Raw genomic sequence first — 8,064 nt, 5'->3', positions numbered from 1 at the left:
GTCTATTCTCTTCGTTGAGGTTACTTTTTTGGTCAGAAAGGGTGTAATTCGTGTGATTATCAGCTTGCTTTGCAGCGTTTTGTTAAAAAAGGAAGGGTAGCAAGCTTGTTTATCCTTTAGAAAAAAGCATAGTTCCTGTTATAAGTTTTTCCTGTTTAACATGGAAGTAGAATAACAGAACATTTGTGAATATATTCAATCCTCTAGATCTTACAGCTTAGATCCTGCAATTGAACCATTAGTGGTACACTGGTACTGTTCTTGAAGTCAAGAACTTGGTTGCTGATTTAATGTGATAAAGTTGTGTATATGCTTGGATATCCAACAAGCTCTATTCCATTTTTAAATTCAAGGAGCAATTTGTGTAATTTCATCATATGAACCATTTACAGGCAATGATGAAATTTCTTCAAGATGCACAATGAGTTTGTGGTGTCTCAATCCTGCTGTTGTTTTTCAAGAAATTGCAGATCGAACACTTTCGGTAATTCTGACTTCTGGGTAAGTCTGGATGGTCCTTTTCTCGCTTATCAATAAGCTGGTAAAATGGCCCTGTTAAGCAGCAGATATCTAATAGATGGTGAATGTGAAATTTAGAAGGACAAAAAAACATGGAAGAGGAACTAGACATGCTGCCGGTAGCTAGTCTGAATATGTCAATTCTTTGAACTGCACATTGGTTTGGAACTGTATAACTGAACATTTCATTTCTTTTGTTCTTGGGAGAGGGGACCAAATAGGCAGTGACTGTCAGTAACGGCCCTACGTAAGGCTTTTTTTGGACCGAGATAGAAGTCAGGCTGCTGATGTAGATGGCTTGCATGTCAAGATAGAAGTCTAGTAGGGTTTAGGATTATAAGATATATAGATATAAAAAATGTTTTCAGTACCTGGTAGGCACATGGTCCAACTGATATAGGTAACTAAAAAGTCATTATGTTATGCAACTTTTGAGGTTCTTATAAATTGCCTTGCTAAGTCTCTCCAGTGTCAGATAATTTACAGCTCTGAAAGACTGAAACTACATGTATCTGCAGAACACTTTCACCAATGGGTTCTTTTACATCTGAACTTGGTGTCCAGTTTGAGGCTTGCATGGAAGCTCCTCATGTAATTAATGCTGATTTTCAGGTACGTATGTTGCTAGTTGTCCGCTGTATCATGTCATAACCGCATGGTGATGGATTTGTATTATTGGGCGTTGAGTAGAGGGATCAAGATAATACTGTGTTTCTTGATTCTGAAATTCAAAATATTTATTTGGTGACAGAGTAATTGGTCAAAACCGGGATACGATTTTTTTTGCTGCAAATAGACACTAGTTCACTTTTGTACAATGCAAAATCTGTGCATAAAGTATTTGAACTCACCATTGGAAGTGAGGATTTCCTATCTCACCTAAAGGGAAAGAAGAGAGGTGTAATTTGTATCTGCAAGCTTTATCTGATGGCATATTTTGGCATGCCAATGTACCAATATGTAATTACATGAAGTGCTTTAGTAAAATTACATTATTGAGATAATATGCATGGCTTGAACTTGATATGCACTACTATATATATATATCACAATTTGAACTCGAAAATTATGTTTAGAGCTGGTTTATTAGCCTCAGGGCCGGTCCTGAGGGTTTGAGGGCCTAGAGCGAAATCAAAGACGAAGGCCCCTTAAAAATTGAAATAAAGGGAAAAATATGCATATGAAATGTTACCAATAAACACATCTAAAATTATCAAGCAATTTAATATTTACAGGTAAAAAATGATTATGTAATTTTGTGCGCCAATCTGTACGTGCAGGGGATCGATCACGGTGTTTTAGTTTGGTATTTAACATATTCTCATTCTGTCTTAAAATAAACACACATCACGCTTCTCAGAGAGTCAAACTCTTTTAAATTTAACTATAAATAATATCAATATTTGTATCTTAAAATAGTTTATTATAAATATATAATGCACAACTAATGTAATAATGCTTATTGCACATAATAAATATTAGTATTATTGTGTATATATATTTGATCAAACTTAAAAATATTTGACTCCTTGATTAATAGGGTATGTACTTATTTTAGGATGGATGAAGTAACAAATAGTGAGACTGAGTAAACGATAAAAGGTACTACGTTTCAAATTATAAGACATTTTAGCTTTTTTAGATTCATAACTTTTGCTATGCACCTAGATATATTATGTCTAGATACATAGTAAAAGGTATGAATATAGAATTGCCAAAACGTCTTATAATGTGGGACAGAGGAAGTAGGAATTAATAGTCTATTGACAAAGTCACGTGGATCACGTCATGTTGCACAAGCACATGTATAGAAGCTGAGATTATACAAGTATAGGCTACAACTTGAGCATTAAGTGAAACGATGCCACAAGGTTGAACGTGTCGCAAATTAAACCGGCAACGTGCCTGACAGCCAAACCAACGCTGCCTTTAGATTCCTGGGAGGGCCCCAAGGATCCGAGGGCCCAGCGCGGGGGCACTGCTCGACCCCCACCAGGACCTGGCCTGATTAGCCTTGCTGTCCTTATGGTAATTTGTAGCCTCTCTAAAGACTTGTGAATTGATTCTCATTTTCATCAGTTTAAAGACTGGTTAATTTGTCCCTCATACTGCCAGCGTACCCCAGTGCAGAGAGCTCCCGCGCTGTGCGGGGTTTAGGGAAGGGTGTTAGTGGCAAGCCTTACCCTCGCCTGTGCAATGCGAGGAGACCGCGACTCGAACTCGGGACCTTCCGGTCATAGGCGGTAAGACTCTACCGCTTGCACCAGGCCCGCCCTTCATACTGCCAGCAAAGAAAATAATTTTCCTAATGAGCTCTAACCCTTAGTTTGTTTAGGACCTGGATATGGAGTTATGAACCTTTTGTGGTTAGAAGAACATTAGCAAATATAACCTATGCCAAACAGTAGCTATTACTTGCATTTTTTTAAGTCTATCTTGGCTTTGCAGGTTTTTGCAGCTGTGCTATCGTCTGGTCCAACAAGGCAAATATTGAATGCTAGCTATAAAACTGCGGACAATTCATCTTTCCAGGTAACTTTTCATTGAATTATATATATGTTAGGAACCCTAATTTAAAAATATTATTCTATTTTTACAGTGTTTTTTTTCCCCCCGTTTTGACATAGGATGAACTTGGAGCTTCACTAGAGGAAATATGCAGAATTGTGCCTGGTGGTGCTCTAGTGTTTTTTCCTAGCTACAAGTTGTTGGACAAATTGCAAGTGCGCTGGTCTCAGACAGGTCAATGGGCACGGCTTAATGCTCAAAAACATGTGTTTGTTGGTAAGATCTTTTGAAGCATTTCAAAATGCCATTTCACTAATTATAGAAGACAGTATTATGCCATGTTCAATTTTCTGTGTTCTTTATTCAAAACTTATTTGTTTCAGAGCCTAAGGGAAGTAGTGAGGAACTCGATCCTGTTTTAAAAGGGTACTATGATGCAATCCTTGGTAAGGCTCCTGTCAAGAAAGCCAGAGGTGGTTCAAAACAAATAGTGAAGAATCGAGTGACAAAAAATCGTCACAGGAATCAGCGAAAGCAGGAGCTGCTCTTCTTGCAGTTTGCCGTGGGAAGGTGCTATTTTATTACTAAATGTTTATATTAATTTATGTACATGTTTAAACCCTACTTTAAATTTCTTATGCATAATGTTGTGCGTATGCCAGCTACCATTAGCTTATGTTTTGCTGGCTCCTGATTTTATTTCTAGGTATCTGAAGGGATTGACTTCGCTGATGACAATGCTAGAGTTGTGGTATCCTTTGTTTCCCTTTTTGATATTAAATTGTATGCTCTAGAAAGTTCAGGATCAAACACTTGGCCCTACTGGCATGTAGCATGATTGGTATACCTGTTCTGACATAAGGTCATTGTTGGAATTCCTTTTCCAAATATGTAAGTTTGTTTCCTTTTTTTTCTGTTTTAGTAAATAAATCCAATGTGTTTTTCTTTGTTTAGATACTAACATTGATTCAACATGGATCAGAAATGATGTTCAAGTAAAGCTGAAAAAGAGATATAATGATTCATACAAATCATCAAAGCATTTGTTGAGTGGGAGTGAATGGTACTGTCATCAGGCATTTCGTGCTTTAAATCAAGCTGCAGGTATTTAGCTATTGACTTACCTGTCAGGCATCGCCTGTGGCTAAGCTATTGGCAATGGCTAACTGTTGTCCTTGTCTTCTGTAGGTCATTGCATTCGTCATAAATCTGACTATGGAGGCATAATTCTGATTGGTATGTTATTCAGTTATCCACTCCCAACCATTTGCATGTCTAGAGAGAAAATTTGATACGTAAAGTTTTGGTATTTTATTGATATAACTGTTTAGAAGTGAAATGGTTTAGTGCTCCTCTTTTTAGAAAATAGAGTGTGTGGTTTTCATTTTTAATTCCCATGTATATGGTGCACAGATGAGCGATATCAGGAAGGCAGAAATGTTGCCTACATCTCCAAATGGCTTCGGAATGCAATCAAGAAGTATGATAGCTTCCAGGAGACAATGGCTGAGTTGCAAAAGTTCTTTCAGAATGCTGAGGTATTGCTCTTTTTACACATTTGATTTTCTAAATGTGGTTGGGCTTCTCTAAATGCATGGTACCGCTTCAGGCAACAACAACAACAACAACAACAACAACAACAACAACAACAACAACAAAGCCTTTAAGTCCCAGACAAGTTGGGGTAGGCTAGAGTTGAAACCCAGCAGAAGCAATCAAGGTTCAGGCACGTGAATAGCTGTCTTCCAAGCACTCCTATCTAAGGCTAAGTCTTTGGGTATATTACATCCTTTCAAGTGTCCTTTTATTGCCTCTACCCAAGTCAACTTCGGTCTTCCTCTGCCTCTCTTCACGTTACTATCCTGACTTAGGATTCCACTACGCACCGGTGTCTCTGGAGGTCTCCATTGGACATGTCCAAACCATCTCAACCGGTGTTGGACAAGCTTTTCTTCTTCTTTCGGGTTTCATCTCCATTAGAATGGCTAGATTTAACGTTGGCTCGTCACGCCTATCACAACCCTCCTCCTTTACCAGGGCTTGGGACCTGCTATGTTGAGACAACATAGGCGGAGTTGGGTACCGCTTCAGGAAAAAATAAAAATAAAAGATTGTGGCATCTTCCCCAAGGTTAAGTTGGATAGTGAAGCACCTCAATCTCTCAGTGATGATAAAAGAAAGTTGCCGTGGCCAGAATTGAGTTCCTCAAACCACTCAGTATCACAATGTAATCAGAAGGTAAAGACTGAATGTCTTAGTCAGAGAGTTCCAAACACTGATGGTGTGGTGGTAGACCAAAAAGTTATGTGTATGTGTTATACATCGCCAGAAGTATCGAAAATCTCTTTGAGATCTTCTGTTTTAGTAAAGAAAGAAAACTCTTCATCACCTGAAAGTCTTCCAATGTCATACCTCCCTGCAAAATTCAATCTGATTTCGAAGGTGTAGCCAATACTGGAGCAAATTATGGAGTCAAAACAGAAGTTATAAATTTGGAGGATGATGGTTTTAAACCTCGGTAATTTTAACATTTTTCAGGCATTCTTTTTCCTACTATTGTATCATCATTTGTTTTTCTTTAAATAGGTGTCTTCACATGCACAGGTATGCAGAGATCACTATCTTAAATCCATTAAAAGACAGGTCACGGCAACCTACTCTTGTTGAGGAAACTTCTGCAGCGACTCCAATAGCTAGTCCCAGCAACTATTCTGAGGTAAACACCTCAGTACGGATCAACAATGGAGATCAGATTGTAGACATGCCCATTTCGCTTTTTTCAACAAATAGAAATATTTCTTCTCTGTCCACACTAGCAGCTACTCCTGAAAGAACCACCGACAAAGACTGTCATGAGTCTTTGATCAACAGAAGTGTAAATTCTCACTGCGAGAAAAAGCGAAGGTTGAGCTCCCCAATGAGCTGTTGTACTTACACAATGCGTTCTAGTTCTCCAAGCAAATCATTCTGCCACACTGGTTCTGCTATGCCTGGGGATGTGAATATAAATTCTGAATTGTGTTGTAAAAATATAGGATTGTCCAGGTGTGAAAATGTCAAGCTTGAAAGAAATTACAAGCCAGAAGAGGTTTCAGCAAAGAAGTCTATGCAGAAGAAACTTCTTATAAGTTGCATTAGATGCAAAACAGCTCTTGGGTTAGAAGAAGATGGGTTTTTTGTTACTTGTACACAATCTTCTTCGTCGAAATTGTACTTGGCATATCTTTTGAGACATGGGCTGTCAGCTGCTGGCTTTCTGGAGGATGATTTTTCGGCATCAACACCAGCAGAGGTACAAGTAGTGGAGTGCGAAGCTTCTTCACTCAACCAAAATATATTTGGCAAATTCAGAAACCAGGGCCATGTTTGGTCTGCAAAGGATGGATGTGTGTACAATGCAATGACTTGTACTTTCTGCTCTTCTGAAAACAAATGTGCTATGGTCCTCGGCGTGCAAGTTCTTGCAACTGATAAGCTAAATCAACAATTGGTGGAAAAGGTAGTTTGCTTATCTGGATGCATATTTGTAGTTTATTACTGCTACTGTTACCTTAGCTTAATTGCTGCCTCTTCAAATGAAGGTGCTCTTGTTCAGTGATCGTTTGGATGTCCAGTCTGAGCCATCAAAGGGACAGGTATGGGTGTTAATCTGTTGTAGGACTAATATGATGGGATACACTTAGAAAACTAGAAAAACATAATGGGTCTATCTACTTTCATATGAAGATTTCAAGAACTCGGAGAGATGCTAGTAACTCCATCTCCCCTCCATCGCCATCGGTGATCGACCTTGAGTCCTTTGCATATAAGCCATTAAAGAAGGATCCTGTGGCGCTGAACTCAAGGTCTAAGGTCAGTTGCCTGCTGCCACTGCTGTTATCTTTTGCCGTTCTGCTTGTGATCACTTTCCCAGAATTTCAAGTCTAATCAGGTTCGCATGATCCTCATGTTGCATCAACACAGTAGACTTCTCATCAGAGTATAATTGACAATACTCCAATTTTTCTGCCCTTGGATTTTCTGTGGAGCAGTTTAGGTTACCTGCCTCGAACAGATCTACAACTGGTACATAATTTGATGTAGAGCTCATGAGACAATGGTGATCTTTGCCGTGAAGCATTGGGAAGAACTTTGTTCTGTGAGACATGGCATGCGGGGAGGAGACGCAGATGTCACGTCGCCATGGAGATTCATAGTTTCAAACATCCACATGGATTAGAGAAGTTCCCTGAGCTGAAGTGGGGTGTAAAACGCATGGCCTGGCAGTAGGAATCTAGGATGTTGATGTGTGTGTGTATATCCATTTACAGTTCTTGATGCGTCCCATTGTCTATTAGAACAGTTTTTGCGTTCTGAAATTTCGCATCCGTGACTGAGCACCCAAAATGCTCATCACGCCGAGGCAAAGGACTAACCTAATACAGTGAACAAAAACATAAAATAAAACAAAAAGAGCTCCCGGCGAGGATCGAACTCGCGACCTTTCGCTTACGAAGCGAACGCACTACCACTATGCTACGGAAGCACTTTTTGTTACATGAAAATATAATGCATTTACAATGGATATCTCTGACAGACAATTATACATTCATACAATAGTTTTTTTTTGTAACACAAACTTTGACGTTATTAGATTCTTATTCGAACATATACACCTATATATGATTTAAAAATATCATACTAAGAAATCAAGAAATCATTGGTCAAAGACTTGTCAAGATACGCCTGCCCAACCCGAGCGAGAACGCTGGGTGCGGTGCAGAAGCTGGAGAAAAGCCACGTGATGCCACGTCATTCAGCATTTGCCTTTTCTCCAAATATGACGAGTTCATGCCAATAATTTCTCAAAGGCAACGCTTGTGTCCACTGTCTACGTACACAGTCACACTCCAAGAGATGCATCGTGCCGGTCCTATGATCGTGGTCGCCACCGTTGACGAGCTAACGGACCTCGTGCATAAGGCCATGCATGATCCATTACACTCTGCAGCTCCCGTAGACTAGTAGGGATATTATTCATCAGCACAAACGTGCTTA

At 39.3% G+C, this 8,064-nt stretch overlaps 1 non-coding gene and 1 pseudogene across 1 annotated transcript; one reads left to right on the top strand and one right to left on the bottom strand.

Moving 5' to 3' along the window:
• The first annotated feature begins 4 nt into the window (after positions 1 to 4).
• Positions 5 to 7,376, top strand: LOC136548889 (uncharacterized; annotated as a pseudogene).
• Positions 7,377 to 7,480: 104 nt separating this feature from the next.
• Positions 7,481 to 7,552, bottom strand: TRNAT-CGU (transfer RNA threonine (anticodon CGU)). Its single transcript has one exon. It is a non-coding gene; the product is annotated as a tRNA-Thr (tRNA).
• Positions 7,553 to 8,064: the final 512 nt, after the last annotated feature.

The sequence above is a fragment of the Miscanthus floridulus genome, chromosome 4, assembly GCF_019320115.1.
Source record: "Miscanthus floridulus cultivar M001 chromosome 4, ASM1932011v1, whole genome shotgun sequence".
Taxonomy (NCBI): domain Eukaryota; kingdom Viridiplantae; phylum Streptophyta; class Magnoliopsida; order Poales; family Poaceae; genus Miscanthus; species Miscanthus floridulus.
The sequence above is the reverse complement of the archived record's forward strand: the minus strand, read 5'-3'. Positions and strand labels throughout refer to the sequence as shown.